The sequence below is a fragment of the Panthera tigris genome, chromosome D2 (genome assembly GCF_018350195.1).
Source record: "Panthera tigris isolate Pti1 chromosome D2, P.tigris_Pti1_mat1.1, whole genome shotgun sequence".
Lineage (NCBI taxonomy): Eukaryota > Metazoa > Chordata > Mammalia > Carnivora > Felidae > Panthera > Panthera tigris.
Genome location: NC_056670.1, coordinates 6,026,725 through 6,048,911, shown reverse-complemented (window position 1 = coordinate 6,048,911; position 22,187 = coordinate 6,026,725). Strand labels below are relative to the sequence as shown.

The 22,187-nt window shown below is 47.1% G+C and overlaps 1 protein-coding gene across 2 annotated transcripts in view; it reads left to right on the top strand.

The window, feature by feature from the left end:
• The window catches only part of PRKG1 (protein kinase cGMP-dependent 1), a 1,248,331-nt gene that overhangs the window by 112,125 nt on the left and 1,114,019 nt on the right, over positions 1-22,187 (top strand). The window lies entirely within an intron of this gene.

Sequence of the window (22,187 nt, the reverse complement as noted above, 5' to 3'; positions counted from 1 at the left end):
AGCCAGTTGGGGAGTTTGCCAGATCTTATTCGGCAGTGAAAGGAGGTGGCTTCTTACGGGGCACGCACCGGGAATGAAGTTTCAGTCTGAGAGAATAAAGAACAATCTTACTTGCAGGATTCAATGGGGATCGACAGAAGGGATTTCAGAGATGAGAAACCGGTTTGCGTGTTCGCGGTAAAGCCGCAGGTTCAAGTTTCGCTTACTCGAGTGGTTGGAAGTCTTAAATTCCACCGGCCACATTTGGATATTTGAATTCAAACAAGTCACGGTGAAGATGGCGAGGTTTGGGGTGGGGGGTGGGACCAGTGTTGACAAACGTGTGGTTTCAAGGCAGCTACGCATTCAAAATACCAGAGGGACACGTAACGGGGACTCAGGCGCAAGGGATTTAGAGCAGTTTCCTAAAAATGTGTCCGGTGGGACAGGCTTTCCAAAAAACACCCCATAATTCATCAAGCAGGTTGATACTGCTTGTCTGCGTTTTGTTTCTTTGCAGAATCAGAGTGGCGGGCAGAACGTACTCGATCCGGGGGCCACAGTGGCTTCCTGCACTGGGGGCCTCCTCGTTCCTCAGGAACTTGTCAGAAATGCACATTCTTGTCTCTGATCCCAACTCATTGGACTGGAAACCATGAGTGAGGTCCCAGCAGTCTGTATCGTAACAACCCCTCTGGGTGGTTCCGACGTGCCCTAAGGTTTGAGAACTGCTGGAAAGACAAGCTGGGGATGTAGGAGGCAACGTGTCAGAGGCACCACAGACACTGCGTTGAAAGCGGTTGGTCCCGGGGCCCAGAACAAGGAGCAGGGGAGCCCAGGAGCTGTCTCTGCTTGTGTTCTGCTGCAGGCCTGGTGGCCCTGTGTGCGGCACGTCTTCTCTGCCTTTTACTTTTACCAGGTGGCCGCCTCTGCCCACGTGTGTCCGGAAGGATTTGTCTCTTTCGCAGCACCTGTAGGTCCGGATTCCTTCAGGTCTAACGCTCTTGTGGTTCTCCACGTAACTCTTTGGTACTGTTCATCGTTATTTCTCTCTCTGCATCCGCCTGCCTCTCGTGGCCACCCCTGGTGGACGCCTCGCCTGAACAGACTGGTCACTCTCTCCCCGTCACTCTCTCTGGTCGACTCCGTTACCTTGCTTTCTCCGTGACACGTCATTATTTGAAATTATGTTCGGCTCCTGGGTTTTGTCTTTGCAGAGGGCTCCGTGTAAGCTCACCTCTGTTGAGGTGGGGTCCCAGGTCAGTGCCTGGCACGTGGAAGGGGTGCAGAGAACTGGCTTCTCCCCCAGTCCAAAACCAGAGCATTGCTAGGAGACCCTTTGTAAGCTAAGTGGCATAAGGCACAAGAGGCAATCCCTGTTGACTTATATGGAGGGTGTTTTACATTATTAAATAGGACTATGTTCCCCGTGCTATACTTTTCATCTCTGTGACTTGTTTATTTTATAATTGGGAGTTTGTACCTCTTAACCCCTTTCATCTGTTTTGCCCATCCCCCCGCCTTCCTCCCCTGTGGCAACCACTCCTTTGTCCCCTGTATTTGGGAGTTCGTTTCTGCTTTTTTTATTGTTGTTCATTGTTGGGGTTCTGTTTTTTGGTTTTTAGATTCCGTGTGTAAGTGACATCATACGGTGTTTGTCTCTCTCTGACTTATTTCATTTAGTATCCTTATTTCCTTAGAAAAAATCTTGAGGGGCGCCTGGGTGGCTCAGTCGGTTGAGTGTCCCACTTCGGCTCAGGCCATGATCTCGCGGTCCGTGAGTTCGAGCCCCGCGTCGGGCTCTGCTCACAGCTCAGAGCCTGGAGCCTGTTTCAGATTCTGTGTCTCCTTCTCTCTCTGACCCTCCCCTGTTCATGCTCTGTCTCTCTCTGTCTCCAAAATAAATAAACGTTAAAAACATTTCAAAAAAAAAAAAGAAAAAGAAAAAATCTTGAGCATTGCCAGACCCAAAAAATCATCTCTGGTAGGCTTTTCTGATGCCTGAGGACACATCTTGCTAACGGATGCACAGAATAAATCGAGATCAAGTACACGTGCTCGCAGATGCCGTGGAAGGTCTGGAGACTGGCTGCCCGTTCAGGGGAAGGAGCTGGGTGGGGGTGGGGGCCGCGTCTCTTGCAAAACAAGTGTTGATCTCTGTTTTTGCTTTTTGCCTTTCTTTCATGGAAGTGAAAACCCTCTTTGGATTTCTTCCCGTTAGCGCGATCAGGCACTAAGGCAGGTCTGGGGTAAAAGTGAAGTAACGTGAATTTGGAAAAGCTGGGAATATTTGTACATGTATGTGTATCCTGACCTAGATGGGAAGCTACCGGTTAGCACGCTTCCTCACACAGGGAGTGAGCGAGAGCCACAGAGAGTCCGTGATCCGGGGTAGTGTCACCAGTAAGGGGCACAGCCCAGACCCAGAGCTCCTCAGACCTATCTCTGTGCTCTCCCATTGCCCGTGTTGCTGGCTGGTGTCCAGATGTTTCTGAATTGTTCTCGGAAATCACAGTTGTTGTAGACATAAAGGCAGGTTTCTGGTTTCTGATAGTTTCTTTTTCCTGTATCGGCTTCCAAAGTGTATGATCAAATGATTTGACTCTCTGTGTGTTTGTAATCAAATCCCTAAGTGCTGGTAACGCACACCTCCCCAGGTTCAAGCTGGGGGCTTTATTTACTCGGGCACAGCCGGAGCGTATTGTGATTCTCTGTTTCCTTAGGTGCCTTCAAGAGTAAAATAAGCAATTTCATTTAAAATTAATAGCCCCAGTCTTATTTCTGCCTTATTCACTGAGGGAAACCTTATAGTTAACTGCAATTTCCGTGCAACTTCGAGGGAATTCTTTGGTGGGAGCCTGGCTCTGCTGCTTTTAGACAAACTCCTGTATTGGAGCAGTGCGGTACTCGAGGAACTGCATTCTGAGTCAAAGCAAATTACCTCGCTGTCTGCCTGAGCACTTTACAGATTTACACATCTTCCCGACAAGATTTGTACATACCCCGGTTTTGTAAATCAGGGACTTGAAACATACCAGAGAAGTTCACATGTAAAGTAGATCCCGGAGTTTTCATTTTATTGAAAGCAGCTGATTCAGAGAAAAAGCAATGAAGGGCTGTCGGCAGACTAAAAGGACCTGGAGAAGTTTGGACGTATTGTTTTTACCCTTTTTGTCAGAGGTGGGGGGCTTTTATGATGTGTTTGTGCCTGTATTTATGTTACCTACTTCTGCAGGGGGTATGTGTGTGATATTGTTATGTAGGAATTAGAAGTAGGCAACACATCGTTTTAGTCAATAAATGTAGTAGATGATCCTTTGAAAGGTAAACAAGCTCGAGGCACAATGTCTGGAGAGAGAGTGGAGGGAAAAGGAAAGAGGAACAAGGAGGGCAGGCCGGATGGGGACTTCTCAGATCCGGGCTCTGTGTCCAGAGTGTCTGCCCCTCTTATCCCCTAGTGTTTCCTTCCTGAAGCTGCAGACATTAACCCTTTGCACTTGTTCATGAACTGAAGACAGCCTGTGCTCAGACACTGAGAAGAGCACTTTAAAAAAAGGGAGGGGCAGAGAGAGGGGGAGAGAGAGAGAGAATCCCAAGCGGGATCCGTGCTGTCGGTGTAGAGCCTGACCCAGGTCTCGAACTCACGTGCCATGCGATCGTGACCTGAGCCGAAACCAGGAGTCGGATGCATCATGGTTTGTGCATCTGGGTTACCTCTGTCTCATCTTCGAAACGGGAGGCAGCACAGTCTACTGGTCACAGGCATCCTCTCTGGAGAGAGACCTCCCATTTGGAACCTCAGATCTGCCAATTACTTGCTGTGTTACTTAAGGCAAGCTGCTTGACATCTCTGTGCCTTGAGCCCCCCACCCCCCACCTGTAAAACCAGGGTGGTAATAGTGTCCGTCTCATATCTGTGCTAGGAGAATCACACAAGATTGTGCTCATGAAGCACTTAGGACAGTGTCCACACGTGGCCGGTTCTCCGCAGATGCTGGGTCTCTATCAATCCACTAACCCACGTGGTACTTAAGTGGAAGGGGCTTTGCCCCCCAGGGGGACATTTGGCGATGTCTGGAGCCACTTCGGTTGTCGTAGCCGGGGGAGGGCAGATGCCAGGGATGCTGGCAAGCATTCTGCGGTGAGCAGGGCAGTCCTCGCAGAGGACTGTCTGTCCCCTAACGTCAGTTGTGCACGAGCCTTTCTTCAGCCTCCTTCCCTCAGGACTGGGTTCTGACCCACCCCCTGTACCCTGTTCTAAACCCTCCGCCTCCGGTTCCTGCAGGACGTCTTCCTATAGATCTTGCGGGACCTTCACCTGCTGCCTGCCTGCTGGCTGCTCCAGCCTGTGGGGTCCCTGCTGGCTGCCCCCCGTCCTGCTGCAAGGTGCCGGCTGCCCACCCCGGTTTGGACTTTCGGAGGGCCGGATCTGTGTGGCAGGAGACCCTGCAGGCTGTAACCTGAGCCTTTGTTCCTGCTCATTAGGGCCGTGGTGTCCGAGTTGGTGGCACAAGATAGATCTGGGTCCTCTCCCACTGCTCACCACCTTTGATCTGCTCTGTGTGCTGTTTCTCTCTTTGTACAGAGCTTTCTCCTCCCCTCACACTGCCAAGCCCACCCTCGCTCAGGGCCGTGTGGCACCGTCACCCAGGGACTTTGATCCCAGCGCCCTCCTGCTGGACACCGAACTCGGGCTGAGTTTTGCGCTACTCTTTCTGGAAGGCTCACAGGCAGGGAGGGACAGAGGGACACTCTGTTCTTCGTGGGGGCTTTTTCTCTCTTAACTTTCAATGCTTTGGTTCTCTGGCGGGTCCTTGTGCGAGTCCTGGGAGGTGTAGAGTGAGCTGCTCCTCCCAACAACCCCCCCCCACCCCCGCCCTGGGTTGGCTGGAGACCAGCAGCTTTGCATTCGTGGGATATATTACGGGAAGGGTGTGCGTTTTGGGGTCCCGAAGTCATGTTCTCACTATGTCCTTTGTGGGTTTTATGAACATGGGCACATTACTCTTAATCTCTTATTTATTTTGAGAGAGAGAGCAGGGGAGGGGCAGAGAGAGAGAGAGAGAGACAGACAGACAGACAGACAGACTCATTTCTTCTTTTGAAAAACATCCCAGAGGCACCTGGGTGGCTCAGTTGGTTAAGCGTCCAACTTCGGCTCAGGTCATGATCTCACGGTCCGTGAGTTTGAGCCCCGCATCGGGCTCTGGGCTGACGGCTCAGAGCCTGGAGCTCGTTTCAAATTCTGTGTCTCCCTCTCTCTCTGCCCCTCCCCTGTTCATGCTCTGTCTCTCTCTGTCTCAAAAATAAATAAATGTTAAAAAAAAAAAAAAAAAAAAAAAAGATAAACATTCCGGAGTTCCTGTCCCGGAGATGAAGAGAGGCAGTATCGCACTTGGACTTGGCTGCAGGCGCCCCGCTCTGCCTGGCTCAGCTTGGGCTGAGGCTTGGCTACTTTCTCGTTGTGCGTCGTGAGCAAGTCCCTTAAGTTCTCGGTCTCATGTTCCACCCCTGTAAGACAAGTGCGACAGTTGTGCCCACGTCGTCGGGTAGTTGGAGGGACTAGACGGGGTTCTGTGTCTACAGTCTTTAGAATAGTTCCTTCGTTCACCATTTCTTCTCTTTCTTGTGCTGCTGAGGTCCAGAATGGGGGGCCCGGGGAGTGGGGCGTGGGTGGTATAGCCCACCCGCCAAGCCCAGCAGGAACAGGCACGGATGGCTATTATGGAGACCGAGCCACGAGGTGCAGCGATCCCTCCTGGACGGGGCTTCACGGCACAAGTGTGTGCAATCGGAACACGGGCATGCATCACAAGCAGGGATGGTTTTTAGGTTTTTCGGTGTTCCTTTAAATTTATTCACTTATTTTTAGAGAGAGAGCAGGCGAGGGGCAGAGAGAGAGAGAGAGAGAGAAAGAGAGAGAGAGAGAATCCCAAGCAGGTTCCTGCTGTCAGCTCAGATCCTGATGAGAGGCTTGAACTCATGAACCGTGAGATCGTGACCTGAGCCGAAATTGAGAGTTGGTCGCTTAACCGACTGAACCGCCAAGGAGCCCCCAGAAGCAGGGATGATTTGGTAAGGACAATGTCCCCAAGTGCTTAGGCGGGGTACCTAACTTTTGAGATAGGCTAGAGAAAGACAAACAAAACCAGAAAAACACCTTACATTCCCAGGTCTTTGAAATGGCCAAGTCCTGCCCTGGGGTATCTTTACAACTGGCGAGCCATGCTGTCTGAGGTCTACCCCCATCTTCTTGGTTTCCTCGAACGATCTTTGCACGCACCTTACCCCCTTTAAATCCGCTTTTGCTTCCAAAGGCCTGTCTGCTGGTCTCTGAAGGACTTCCCTCCGGCGGCTGGCTGCTTTTCAGGCATCAGCAGAGAGGTGGAAAGGCCTGGGAGTTTCCATCACCCCAGGGCAAACCTTGCCAGTGACTGACAGGTGTGGAAGCGGAACAGCCTGGTTCCTTTCCCTGAAAGAGAATTTTTCCTCCAAAATTCCCTTGCTGCAGTCTGTAACTTGGCCTGAAATGACACATTGCTCAGCTCCTTTCCTGGGGAGCACTTCTGTAATACATTCCTTACACAGGAATCCTTGTCTCGGGGTCTGTTTGTGGGGAACCGCACCTAAGGAAGCCCTTCTCTGAGGCTCCTCTCATGTTTGAGTGTCATACCAATATGACCCCCTAGTTTCTTTTAGTTTCTAAAAAAATGTTTATTTTTGAGTGAGAGACAGAGTGGGAGTGGGGGAGGGGCAGAGAGAGAGGGAGACACAGAATCCGAAGCAGGCTCCAGGCTCCGAGCTGTCAGCACAGAGCCCCATGCGGGGCTCGAACCCACGAACTCTGAGATCATGACCTGAGCTGAAGTCAGCCGCTTAACTGACTGAGCCACCCAGGCGCCCCTGCCCCCCTACTTCTAAGAAGGTCGGGAATGGATGGGGTGAGTGAGGGTCAGGGACAGGGAAAAACTGGAGAAGTCCTTTTTACACATTATATGGTAAGAAAGAAAACACCTATTTTCTACTTCAACGTAGTTGTAGGTAGTTATATTAAATTGGCTTTGCCTTTCATACCAGCATTCAAAGTGAAGATATTAATACATACACACACATACACACACACACACACACGTGTATATTCCAATTTAATAACTAGCATTGTAGCAATGGCAGTATTTTTTCCCCTCTAGTTTTCAATACGTAATGCTTTAGTTATATAGATGTTAAGGCGATATTTGGGGGCTCTCTCTTGGGAGTCAAACTACAATTTATGCCCCTCGTCCTCTGTGAAAAATGTGTTCCACATTCTTAACCAGAAGAGAATGGCTTAGTCATAGAGTTGAGATAGAAGACCTGTATTGAGGTATTTTTGACCCGGCGCTGTGTGGAATGAAGTTAGTGAGGAATTCATTTATATTAGAATCATTTCTTATGGTGTCAGACACTTTGCTAGAAATTGCTTATGAAGAGACCGTCATTGGAATATATTCTCTCTGGAATCTTGTAAGATGTTCTCTTTGTTTCCAATGTACTAAAATTCTGTGATGATACATCCTGCTGTGAATATAATTTCATTCATTGCACCGGGCTTACCATGAGCCCTTTCAACAAAGAAAACATGACTTAAGGAAAAAAATTTTTTTCTTAAACTACTTAACATGTTTGATTCAAGGACAGAATGTGGGGCAGGGGGGGATTTAGGAAGGTGAAAATAGTCTAGCCCTGAAATGGATACTGTGGACCTTTGAAATTTATAAGGGAATATTCTGGAAAACTTGTTGAACGTCTAATGTTTCAGTTATGGCGGTGACGTAAGAAACCATGCTCAGGCACTGGGATTATGACGTATCCATTTCCTGTGTTGTTCGTGGCTGGATCCCCTGTATTTTCCAGCACAAATCCTACAATTTTTCCATTATGTAGCACAGAAGGAAGAGCAGACATCTTGTTGGTGGATGGGGTTTCAGGATACCGGCAGCTGTGACAGCTGTGGCCGTCAGCTGGGTAAAGCCCTCACTTACTGTGTTAGTTCCTATCAAACAAAATGCATTCCTTAAAGTGACCGTGCTACGCTAACCTCTGGGGGATGGGGAGCAAAGTGACTCAGAGAGGAAGCGGCCAGTGCATCCATTACCCAGATTGTGCGAGAAAGGGGTGCACAGGGAGATGGAGACGATAACTGAGAACTGTAGGACAGTTACAGGCGTTGCCGAAGAAAACTGGTGCCCTCTGGAGATTAGCCCAGTGCTGAGGCACTCCTTCAACAAGCTCCTGGACCTGGGTACCAAGGATGATCCTGAGGGCATTCAGTCTTCTTTCTGTGACTTCAGTCGCAAAATGGTTTTCATCCAACACGAAGGTGAAGAGGTTTTGGCCGAGGGAGTAGCTGCTGGTGGGGTTCCCCACTCATCGCCCTAGGCTCTAGGGAAAGGTGGCCGGCTACCTTCCTGTTATGGACTGGATCTTCGCATCCTCCCCTAACTCATATGTTGAAGCCCTACCCACGCCCCTCACCCCCTACACGAGTGTATTTGGAGATAGGGTCCATTTGATGGTAATGAAGGTCATAAACGTCGGGCCCAGATATGACAGAATACATTTCCTTGTAGAAGACATACCAGAGAGCTCTCTTTCTCTCCCCCTCTCTCTGCTGTGGGAGGATGCAGAGAGAAGGTGGCCATCTACAAGCCAGGAGAAGCTGTCACCTGAAACATGCTTGGTGGCACCTTGATCTTGGACTTCCAAGCCCCCAGGACTAGGAGAGATAAACTTCTCTCATTGAAACCACCCAGTCTGTGGTATTTTATCATGGCACGTCCAGAAGACCAACGCCATCTCCGAGGACAGACTCCAGGTGACTTGACCTCTGATTCAAGAAGTTTCGTCACGTGCTTTCAGGAGTTGAAGCCCTATTACGTGATTTCCAGACAAAGAGAGGCCTGTGTTTTCACTCTTTACCAAAACTTTACTGAAACACCAGTGAGAGTGGGGAGTGCGAGTGGGAAAGTGGGGCAGAGAGAGGGAGAGAGAATCTTAAGCAGACTCCACATTGTCAGCACAGAACCTGACGTGGGACTCCATCTCACGACTTTGAGATCATGACCTGAGCTGAAATCGAGAGTCAGACACTTAATGAGGCCACCCCGGTGTCCTGATAGTGTTTTTAAATGCTCAATTCCATAAGGACAGAGAGAACAGGAGAGGAGACCCCAGTGAGGACATTTTGGGCGCTGGAAAGCAGTGTGAGAGAGAACTCTGATTCAGTAGACCCAAGGAGAGTGAAAATGGGGAAAGCTGAGAAACCACAGGATTTTCATTGTTTACTTTCAGAAGGCGTGAGGACCAGGAACACTGGTTACTCTGGGTCTGTGGCAAATGCTGGGCCAAAAAGATGAAGTGGTTCAAATGTGTTTAAGAAGCAGGAAGGTCGCCAGAATCCCTGCCTGCCTTTGGGAGACGATGCACTTGCTTGTTGGGATGCTGGCAGGGGGTTAGCAACTGGTTCTCAAACAACCAAAAAACCCCAAAAAACCAAAAAGTGTCGTTTATAGCATTTGCCAGTTTCTGTGGTGTAAACACTCCCACCATGGCCAATTTCAGGCTGCCACCATGACATCACCGAACACAGAGAAGAGAGGGGTATGACCCTTTTGTGTAGTTACCCCCATGTAGAAGAAGTACGTTCGTAACCTCAAGAGCGTGGATGATACTAGAATAACTAGGAAGTGATGAAGTTTTTGGTATTTTTGGTTTACTGTAATTATTGCACGTTTATATAATTTAATTTTTAATAATGACTTTGTTTAACGACCTGCACGACAACGTATGGAAATTGAACGGTCGGCCCTTGTGAGTTGCAACAAGTTGGTTCCTCCCTATTATTGCCACTGGAGGAAGACTGGATGTTTCTTATCTACAGGATTAAAACAAAGGGTCTTTGGGCTTGGAAAGATGGGGCAGAGTTCAAGTTAGGGACCCTGAACCTGAAACAGTGAGATGAAAAGGAAGTCTACCAGTAACTCTAAACTCCTGGTCTTTATCTCCCACCCAGCTTCCAGTATTTGGTAGCCAAACCTGCTTCCGCCTGATGGGAGACCAGAGACATCTCCCCTGGGTTATTTGTGCAGCTGAAAAGAGGTGGCAGCTGTGGGAAGAAAGAAACCCTAAAGATACTGACGTTGAGATTCCGCAAGGAAACCCACGGGGTAGATCCCCCTGGGGCGAGGACCATCATTGATAAGCCCCACCTTCACACACACAGCTTCTAATCGGCATTTGGAAGGACTCAATCTTACAAGTTAGTGTTCGCAAGATATTCGGGTAGAGCATGTACTGTGAAGGGCGCACGCATGCACGCACGTACACGCACGCACCACACAAAACAGCTACTTGGAAGAGACAGAAACTAAGCAGGAAGAGAGAGTCGTCTATCGTACAAACTTCAGAGAAAGAAATGAATGAAACAAGAAGATAGTGCTGAAAGAGGGGAAAAAAATTGGCAGAGCCCAAGACCAGCTCTTGGAAATGAAATGAAAAACGTTACAGCACAGTGGAAAGCTCAATTAAGAGTTGGAATTGAGAATATCTTCTAGAAAATTGAACAAATGGCAAAGAAGTGGAAAAGTAGGAAAAAGGAAATTACAGGATCCACCCAGGAGGTGCAACAGAAGGAGGGGAGATTCATGGGAGGGGAGATTCCCAGAATTGGAGGATTTGCCGAACCAGATTGTGCAGGCCCGTGGAGATGTCGGGACGGTGAGGAATTAGACCTACGAATGAAAGCATTTGCTTATGAAATTTTAAAACACTGGGCAAGGTTCGGGATTCAGGGAAGTAGAGGGAAGCGGGGAAGAAATTTCTATCCAAAGGATCCGGAATCAGCACAGCTTTATATTTCTGTGAGCTAAAAGACAGGGAGTGATGCTTTCAAAATTCAAAGGAGAAAGGCTCCCTCGACACAGAATTGCCCACTCAGTAACATTGTCACTGACTCTGACGATGAAACAGACATTTCAGGTAGTTGAGGTCTCGCATTTTATTTTAGCCCGATGCACCCTTTCTTTGGAAGATGCAGAAGAGGGGCTCCAGCAAAGAAAAGGGGGGAGAAGGTCAAGAAAGTGAGTCCCCAGGCAGGGGAGCTGACGACAGAATCAAGTGGCCGGAATCCCAGGTCATTCGTGGCAGGGACACCTTGCAGTGAAGGCTGCAGGCCACGTCAGGCTCATGGGACGACTGTCCCTCCGGAAGGAAGACGATGTCCTTGGGAATGATCTTGTGTGGATGAACTTGATGGCATCCTTAGCCTGTGTGAGTGTACTGAGAGATTTACATACCTGCGGGGAGAGTCCGAGGTACGTACAGAACAAAACTAATTACCTAAAAGAGAAATGAACTCTGAAAACAACAGCTGTTAACGATCAGAAAACAAAACATTCTTCAGAAAACGCGTACTGGGGGTGTGCTGCACAAAGCGGCCATGGAGAGTGATCATCTGGTCGTGGCAACGTAGGCATTCAGCGCTGATCTGACGAAACCGTGTGGCAGGATGCTGGGGGGAGAAGGTACGTGGAAATGTGCGTGTGTGCATGAGAGCATTGTGTGCACACACGTGTGAGTGCAAGAGAGTATGTGTGCACACGTATGCGTGCACACAGAGGAGGTGACAGGAAGGGGAAAGAGGATTGAGCCAGTTTCTCCCATAGTAGGAAGCAAAAAGATAATTACTAAACTGAAAACAAGAAGTGGCAATAGCAGTGTGTTAGTTAGATGATTCTTTTTTTAGACGGAAGAAAAAAAAAAAAAAGCCTTTAAAAGTGTTTGATTCTTGGGAGCAGAAATAAGGAGGTCTGGAATGGGAAGAAACTTCTGTGTAACAAGCCTTGTAGAATGAACGATTCGACTCTTTAAATCATCTTCATGTATAACTTTGCTAAAAATAAAACGCAAATTAAAATAAATCATGATACCAAAAGGCATTTCTGGAGAAATAATGAATGACGAGAGCTAGTTGCAGAAGTCCAAGACCCTGAAAATAAGCAGAAAGCCTTTGGAACGTATTTTTGATGCTTCTGAATAAAACTACACTCTTTTCTTTCTTTTTTGGAAAAAAAAACATGTGTTTTATTTCATTAAAATTTATTTAATGGTAATTTATGGATGCATTTGAAAAACACTGTGGAGTGAATCAGGATGCTGCAGGAGGTTTTGTACAACGTGGTGCCATTTGTGTGAAATCTCCAAACATAAGATGATGTTGTTGGTTGGTTATGGATAGTTATGCATGCAGCACGGTTACAGAAATCTCCGGGAGCATGGTCTCCAGCCTCGGGCATGGAGTGTTTTGTGCAGAAGGAAGGAGGTAACCGGTATGTGAACTGAGCCTTTAGCCACATCAGATTCTTTTTTGACTCAGAGACAGAGAAGAGAGAGCTGAATCAAATACGGCCAAGTGTTGACGAAGTCTACTAACATTGACCCGTGGCTACTTGGACAACTTGCTTTATGTAGTTTTTGGAAATATTGGAAGTGTTTCACAATTAAAAATGAAAGTAAAATTTTCATTTTATATACAAAAAGTTTTTTAAATTGGCCCTGGATATGACAACCTAGAATTACCGGGTCAGTCAATTTTTATCGACAGTATTGCTCACTTTTGTCTTCTGGTTTTTGTCAAGAGACAGCCCCAAACATCAACTCAACTATGGCGAGGGATAGACAAGATTTAGTGTTCTATACCACTTATCTGAAAGATAAAGTCCCACTTAGGAACGTATTATGTGGTGTACCAGTTCAATTTAATAAATATTTACCGAATTTCCACTTCATAAGAGACATGACGGAAAAATAGCAGGGAGCGAGTCAGTGTCTCGTCCCCCCAAAAGATTGCCTCTCTGGGAGAGGGTGTGGTACAAAGTAGTGTTGAGGTGAGAGCAGTTGGAATCCGATTGACTCCTCAACCTCCCAGGGTTAAATACCGATTGGATTTCGGACTCGTTATTACGCCTCTCCGAGCCTCAGTGTCCCCGTTGTAAAAGGACAACAGTACCACATGCCTCACAAAATTGTTGAGATTACATTAGCCAACCCAGCTTTAAACACAGGGGTTTGTACCTGGCACCGACAGTCAATTCTCAGTAGATGTTGGTATGATTGAAAATCGTGAAGAGGTTCGTGTTATAACGTGGGAGAAACCATCATTCACGACAGGGTGGTTCGCCCAGAAATACATGCACACACCTTGACGTGGCTGAGCATTTTTTTTGTCGGACTGAGAAATTCTAAAAAAAAAACCCCACCTTTCTGAAATTTTAGCTTGGAATTACATCTCAGCCCAGCTTCACAGACAAGCGATTTCTTAAGAAATTGGCACCTTTCCAGAGAAGGAGAGGTCTCTGTCAGTCGGGCTCTGATTCACTTAGGTCTTTACCTGTTTTTCAGTAGCAGAGACAGTCATTAAAGCCTCACTCTGGGGCCAGCCATAAAGCAGGCTTGAGTCCACAGGGAAGGGCCCTGCTACCTCCAGAGAACGTGTAGAGTGAAGCCAGAAAATGGAAAAAAAGAATTTTATTTGCAGCTGAACTATGTCACTGAAATGTTTCTCCGGTGACAAACCATGGTAGCAAAGGAGAGACTCATTTGTTGGTGCCTGGATATTCATTCACCCACCAGGTGTTTAGTGAGCACCTACTATGTGCCTCACAATAGGCATAGCGTGAGGCACACAAGCCCACAACAAGGAGTAGACAACAGTTGTCTTAGCTTTCAGTAAGCTGACAGAAGCCAGGGAGATAGAAACAAAAACAAGGCAAGCAAATAAATCGAGGCAGTGGAAAGGTTTCGGAGGGTGCGGCAATCATGACTGAGGTGGTGGGCCACTTTGGACGGGAGCGTCTGGAAAGGCCTCTTTTAAAACAGGTTCTGTCAGATCTGAAATTGCAGTGAGGAGCAAAAGGCAGCCATGCAAAGATCTGAGCGAAGGGTTGTCCGGAAGAACACAGGAGAGGAAAGCACAGGTGCAAAGGCCCATGGGCAGGAACACGCTTGGCTTGTAAGAGGGCTGAGCACAGTGGGTGAGTGGGGGAGGCGCTGGGAGATCAGCTCAAAGACATAGCTGGACATACTCTTCTGAGCCGTTCGGTAAGACGCCTGCATCTTCCAATGGTACAGTGGCAAGGATCAGGGTTGTGTGGTGGGACCTGGTATGTGATTTGCATATTTGAAAGGATTATTCTTTTAGCTCAGAGAGCTACAAAAATAAGAGAAAGTTAAATCCAAAGTAAGTAAACCCAAAGAGAGGAAATAAAAATTAGATTAGAATTCAATGGAATAGAGAACATAAAACAATTGAAAACAAGTCAAATGAAGCCCAGAGGTGGTTCTTTGGGAACCTCAAGGAAACTGATGAAGGTCAAGCCAGAATTAATCAGGAAAGTAGAGGGAAAGACTTTGTCAGCAACGAGATAGACATCCGATGGACCCTACAGATACTAAGAGGATAATAAGGAAGTTTTTGAACAGTTTGATGCCAATAAATCTTACAGCTTACTTCCACGGAATGAATATATTGCTTGAAAGACACCTACTACTAAAGCTCTCTCAACAAGAAACGGATAACCTGGACAGTAGCATATCTGTTAAAGAAATTAAATTTGTAGTTAAAAACCTCCCCCTAAAGACAGTTAAAGGCCTGGAGGGTTTCACTGGTGCATTCTACCAAACATTCAAGGAAGAAATCGTGCAGATTCTATTCAGATTCTTAAAAAAAAAAGGAGGAAATACTTCCCAAGTGTTCCCCCTGTGATCAGGGGCAAGATGAGGGTTCCTTCTCTCTTCACTCCTGTGCACTGGGGGTTGTACGTTACACTGACACTGGAGGTTCTACTCAGTGCAGCAACTCAAGGGAAGAAAAGAGCTCCATACTGGAAAAGATGATGTATCAATGGCTTTATTCATGGATAATATTACCGTCTATACAGAAAATGCTATAGAATCTACGGAAAATCTGGTGGAACTAGGAAGTGACTCAACCAAGGTGCAAGATACAACATCAGTAGACAAAATATATTTCTAAATACATAATCAGAAAGTGAGAGAAACACCTTGTACAGTACCATGAAAATATGAACTACTGAAATACTTAGCAATACATCCAGCGTAAGATGTGAGAGACCTGTGAACTGAAAACTACACACCGTTGGTGAGATAAGCCGAAGACTAATTGGAGAGATACGTACTGCATTCTTGTGTCATTCGTGATATTGTTGTCAGTTATCCACACGTGGACCTCTTGTTTGAAGGCAATCCCCGTAAAGGGTCCAAGAAGCGTTTTTGGATACACTGACGAACTGATTTTAACGTGTGTACGGGCCTCAGAATTGCCAAAACAACTTTCAGAAAGGACAAAATTGGAAGACTAATGCTATCGTAAGACTTATTATAAAGCAAGAAAGTCAGAGTAGTGTGGTGTTGGCTTCCACATAGAGGAATCACAGTTGGATGATACCCATCTGTAAAAATATGACCCATACCTCTTGTAATATTAAAAAAAAACACTCAAAATGGACCGCTGACCTAAATACAAATCCTTTGTATAAATATAAAACCTTTGGAACACATAGAATAATAAAATTTTTGGGTTAGAGCAGGCAAAGATTTCTTCAAGATGACAGTAAGACACAGCCCACAAAAGAGCAACCTGATACGTTCGACTTCATTACATTAAAAACTTGGGCCTTTAAAAAGGAAAAGACAGGGGCGCCTGGGCGGCTCAGTCGGTTGAGCGTCCGACTTTGGCTCAGGTCGTGATCTCACGGCTTGTGAGTTCGAGCCCCGCGTTGGGCTCTCTGCTGACAGCTCAGAGCCTGGAGCCTCTTCAGATACTGTGTCTTTCTCTCTCTCTCTCTCTGCCCCTCCCCTGCTCTCTCTCTCTCTCTCTCTCTCTCAAAAATAAATAAACATTAAAAAAAAAGGAATAAACAGGGAAGTAATTGGGAGAACGTGTTTCTAAATGTTTATTTTGAGAGGAGAGAGAGCATGAGCAGGGGAGGGGCAGAGAGAGCGGGAGAGAGAGAATCCCAAGCAGGCTCCGCACTGTCAGCACACAGCCCGACGCGGGGCTCGAACCCACAAACAGATCATGACCTGAGCCGGATCCAGAGTCAGATGCTTAACTGACTGAGCCACCTAGGCGCCCCTGGGAGAGTGTATTTGTAAATAATATTTCTGATTAAGGATGTATTAATATAAAAAGAATATAAAAATAGAAATAGAACCTCAAGAATATGTATAAAAGAATGTAAAAAGAACCTCAAGCAAACGAACAAATGCTCACCATCTTTATTTATTAGGAAAGTATGAGTGAAAACCACAATGCGATATTGCAACATATCTCTTAGAATGGTTAATGTTAAATGGCCGCCACACCAAATGTGAAGGTTCTGGGGCCCTCGTAAGCTGCTGATGAGAATACATAATGGTACAAACACTTGGAAAACATTCAGACATTTTTTTTTTTAAGTGTGAAACATACATCCGCCATATGACCCACCCATTCTACTCCTAGGAATTACCCAAGAAAAATAAAACAGATGTCTATACTAAGTCTTGCATGTTAATACTCGGAGAATCTTCATTTATACAAGGCAGACACTGGAAACCATCTAAAGTTCATCCACAGGGGAATGGAAAAACAAACTGGGGCGTATTCATACTGTGGAGTGCTAGTTGGCAATAGGGAGCCATAAACTGTTAGCATCCACTAAAGCAGGAATGCATCTCAAAATACGCTGGGGGAAGAAGTCAGACACAAAAGAGTGTCTGTTGTGTCAGTCTACTTTTTACTGCTATGAAAAGCCAGAAGATGCAGGCTTGTGGGGATACAGAACAAATCAGTGGTTGCCGAGGGTGGAGGGAAGGTTGGTAGATGTCATGAGAAAGCCGTCCGGGCACCTGGCTCATCACCTTGTTTGTGACCGTGCTTTCACGGGTGTGTTCTACATGTCAAAACATCAAATTGTGTTTTTTGTATATTACATACTTTAAATGGGCTCAGTTTATTGCATATCAGTTATGCATAAATAAAGCTGCTAAAAAAGAAAAATAAGCCAGACCATTCTGTAGGCTAAATGGGGAATGAACTGTGGGGGAGCGGACAGGGCTGGAAGCCAGGGGTCCCACTGCGGGATCCTTGCAAGCGATGGCAATAGCTTTGGTATGGAGGTGGTCAGGGCTGATGGGAAGAGGTGGACTGTCATGGTAATTCTATGTAGAACCTCTGACTGTATTTGGAAGGGTGTAGGGAGAAGGGAAAATTTGTCAGTCCCGTGGTGGATTTAAAGCTTCATGGAAGCTGAACCAACCATATGGTGCTTTGGGGAGTCATGAATATTATCTTGACTCTTTCACTTCTGCCCAAGCATAGGACTGGAGGGATTTGGAAACAGAACTGAGCCCGGGTGTGGAGAGGCTCGCAGGTCACTGAGAATTTACCACTTGATGTAGGTGGCTCTTGAAGAACCCCTGAAAAGTTTTGGATAAGGCGATTAGACTGTTGATTTGGGGGTGGAGATGAAAGTGAAACTGTTGGTCAGATGGTCTGAGGTTTGGTGGGGTGTTTCATGTGGTGAGACTAGGTAGGGAAAGCGCGTGGGGTCTCAACCGGCAACTGTTGGAATAGAGACAGAAAAGCGATTGATGCAGGAGGGATGGTCTGTAGTGCCCTTTGACTGATACTGAGTTGAGTTGGTGAATGAGAAGAGGCTTCAGGGTTGGGCCAGGGGAAGGGTGTGGAATGTTCCAAACGTTAGCTGAAATCCAATCGTGTTGTGCATTTCTACGGCCCTCAACTGCTCAATACATTCTTTGATATGTATTTTTTGGAGAGATGTTGCCTCCGCAAACATCTCTGTATGGAGGCAGAGCACGGGAAACAAGTTCAGAGGGTTCTGGTTTTTACACAAACGCGGAGGATTTACAGAGCCTATGGCAGAGTCCAGTTGGGATTTCCACACACCCCCCCCCGCCCCCCTGCCCTCCGCCCCGGATCTGAAGCTCTTTCGTGTAAAGCTACGCTGCATACCAAGAATGAGAGGCAAGGGTGTTATTTTTTCTTGCAAGGTGGCAATATGCCCCCTACAGAGCCAAGCTGAATTGTGGTTTGTTTTATTTTGTGCTGAAGGATGGAGTGTAGGCAGGAAATGGTCTCAGTAGAGTTGTATATGTGTTTTGTTTTTGTAGCATACCAGTAAAGAGCCTTCCCCCCACCCCTCCCGTGTAGTAATTGATTTACCTTCCCTGGGTTAAGGGCACCGCAATGGAAATGCCAGTTCATTGGATCAAAGTGGTCAGCACTAAACTTGTTACATTCGATCCTTTTAAAACACTTACTGGCGTCCTAGGAAACCACTGCTTGAGTATCGTGTAACCAAACTATAGATACTAATTATATGATAGCAGATGTTCCGCTCCAGAGGAATGTGTGCAGGGTGTGTCTGTAGGCATGGATGTATGATCACGCACGATCATGTTTAATGAGCCTGATAAGTTTCTGAAGCTGGGTTTTCTTTCTTTGCTTTTCAGTAGACTCGTAAGCACAGTTCCGGAGAAGTTGCTCGTTAAGCTGTACAAAACTGCCGTGACATAGGAGACTTGGACCAGAGCTGAATGAATGATAGAAATGCATTTGATGTTGGAAGTGCCAGACAGATTTTGGTTCGGATGTTTAATTTTCATTGTATATGAGGAAAATTGGAAGGGGTGGAAATAGCTAAATGCGGCGTTTCAAGTTGGCAGTCTTTCCTTAGTTCATTCATAGACGTCCGTCCGTCCGTCCACGATAGTATGACTTTAGTGTCAACCAGGTTAAGTAGTCTTCATTTTCCACATTCATAGGAATCCTATGCTAGGTCGACGTGGGACATAAATTGATTTTTTAAAATACTGTCAGCATATTATGGTGTCATTTAATATATACCAGGTTGTGTTCAGCAGAAATTGGAATCAAAAACTGCAAAGGCTCTGTGGGGTTCAACTTGGCAGCAAGAGAGCTTAATTTTGATTCAACAGCTACCAAAATCCCTCATTAATTGGCGACACGGAACAATGATTTTAGACCTCTGTGCCAGCTTCCAGGTTTTCTCATAAACTACCAGACACCCATAGGCTTTGCTTCCCGTAATTTAAATTATGATATGCAGGGCACGGGGGCGGCAGGAGCGTTTGGCTTTGCCGTGAAACAGCCTGGGTACGGAGTCAGTCACTTGCGAGTGACGCCCAGAGAGAGTAGGGGACAGCTCAGAGATGTTCAGCTAGTCCGTGGTGCTGCTCGGGAAAGGAGCTAGCTTTTCTGAGGCTTCAGGCTAGTGCGGTTTCCACTACGTTTGTGTGCCTTTCTGTTCCTTTGAAGCTTTTCCATGACGGGTCAGGACTGCAGGTGCAAGGCCTTAACTGTGAAAGCATCCAGAGATGGCTCTGTCTTCTCTCCCACTTCCTCACTTGCTCCCCTTAGCGTGTTTGGGGCCTCGCGGGAGAGACAGATCCAGTGGAAACCTTTGGTTATGTGTGTGTTTTTTTAAATCCTTATTCATGCCAGGAGAGCAATCGATTTTTAAGAGGGAGATCCTGTTTCACATACAAAACAATTAGGAGTTGCAATTTACATAGTGCCGTTACATTAGCATGTTATAAGTAGAAAGAAACCGTGTTAAGCATAAGCCAGCCACAGCAGTAGGAATATTTTGAACATTCTATTTCAGAACCCTAAAAAAAGAAGAAGCCCCAAAGCCTCAATAAAAGAATGCCGTTTTAGCCAAACATAACTCCGTTCCATTGAAAGTGGCTATTTCGGTAGAGGCGGTCCGTGTGCACGGAGGAGCTGCGCACGGGGAGCAGGGATCCGGCAGCCCCGGGGGGAGGGGCGCCTGGCCCTGCAGGTGCCTCCCAGGCCACTCCGGCTGGTTGACCCGACCCCCGTCCGGCGCCTCGCCCCGCACTCGGCCCCCAGTCGTCTCTAATGTCACGTCCCCCAGGGCCCGGCCTCAGCTCCGCTATTCAGCTGGCCTTCCACCTTTCCACGTGAAGGGTGTACCGTCGTCAAAGTTCATTTCATGCCACCTTGCTCCCCCGTGGCATGATTTAGGGTAGGCGCGCACAGGACCTACTGATAGGAAGGTCGGAAGGTTGTGCAGACGCCTTTGTGTGAGGTTTTTAGGCCGAGAGGAGACGGCTCGTTTCTGGGTGATAAAATAGAAGCAGCCACATTGAGTTTACGAAGTGTGGCATCGCAGTGCTGTGGTTTCAAGAGAGGCTGTCAGCGGTTCGTCAGCCGTGGTGATTGACCGGCTGCTGCCCGTGAGTGTGCCTGTGTGTGCATGTGTGTGCATGTGTGTGCCTAAGCGTGTGTGTGTGTGCATGTGTGTTTGTGACTGTGTGCATGTGCATGTGGGACAGGGAGGGGGTCCGGAGGGGTAACAGGAATGTAAATGGCCCTCTTCTTTTCAGCTGGTTTTTAGTGGCCCCCAAACGTGGGAAAGGAATAGAAAAAAATCAAACAGATGACGGCATCTAAGATGGGTACACCTGGTGTCCCGGGTGGCCATTAAAATAGAAAACGTTCTGATTTTCGTGAGAGTAGACGAGGACGTAGCAGATACGTGGTTTGTCGGTTTGTTCGTTTTCTGGCTGGTTTACTCTTTCCAGTTAGACAGTAACAGAAGTGGCTTGAGAAGCTATAAAAAGCTTATAATCAAACATTTTATTGGTTTCCACAAATGACTTAGAACTCAGCTAGGTGGGCAGTTACAGTCAGCACTTAAGCATTTACCAACAAAGTGGTATTTTCTTCAGAAGACGTGTTTACAACTGCGAAGCTAATGGAAACTAAAACTTATTTGAATATTTATTTTTGACTCATTTTGAATGAGTATTTACTGATGTCCTAGGTGCAAAGTACAGAGGCGCACAGATTGAAAGAATGGGAACTGTTATAATAAACATTACTTTAGGGGCGCCTGGGTGGCTCAGTCGGTGAGGCATTCCGCTTCCGCTCAGGGCATGATCTTGTGGTTCGTGAGTTGAAGCCCCGCGTCTGGCTCTGATCTTGTGGTTCATGAGTTCGAACCCCGCGTCTGGCTCTGTGCTGACAGCTTGGAGCCCGGAGCCTGCTTTGGATTCTGCGTCTCCCTCTCTCTCTGTTCCGCCCCCCCCTGCCCCCTGCTTGCACTTTCTCTCTCTCTGTCAAAAATAAAGATCAAAAAAATTAAAAGAAATAAATATGACTTTAAAACAGTTTAAGAAGAACCAAATTTGAGAGAAAGAGAGCGGTGCTACCGTCAGATGCAGATGGCAAGGACAGTGACAGGGAAGGGACAACATTATCGGTGACTTATTTCTAGCTACATTTGGGAAAGGTGGGGGGCAGGAGCCAGATTCTGATACATTAACGTGTGACATTGACTTGTAGCAATAAGGAAGAACTTTCAAAATTCTGTTTTAAGGATCATGATCGTTGCAAGCACGGGGAAGGGCTGTGCAGGTAGAGGCACAGCCAGAGCCGGGCCGTCGAGCTGGCGGGGTGGGGGGTGGGGGGGGATTGCTGAGTGCATTTCCAGGCTGGGGCCTCACTGCTGGGGGGACAGCGGAAGAAGGGTCCTGGGACTGTGCTCACAAGGTCTGGATTCTTTCTCCTCTCTGCCATGGAGAGCTAACTGGGAGAGGGAACTGATGTGCTTCATTCATTTGAGGCTCAAATCCAGTAACGTAAGGTCAGTTCGTGAATGGTAGAATGCTCTGTCAGCATGAAGCATGGTCCTACGATAGATCGGCAGGGCATACCGGCACTCTGGCCTTTGGGATTATTTCAGCCATGTATTCCCTGCCTCCTGCGAAGAGAAACCAAACAGAAGATGCTGGAATGTCGTTTGCTTCACTCAGACGGAGTACAATGTCATTATAAACACCTCTGAGAACGAACAGACTTCAGTCCCTCAAGTCATGGCTTGCTGGGCTTGGGTATAAAACGGAGCACGTGGCTAGTCCCGAAAGGGCATTCCAGAAAGTTTAGGGTCAACAACGTTCATGCGTCACGAGGACGAAAGCCAGTCGAAGCCACGTAAAAGGAGGTGAGTGTTAGTGCAACACAAACAGAAAATAGAGAAGCCGTGGTGAGAAGGCGGACGGGAAAAGGTTAATTTCAGGACTTGAATTCTGAGCTA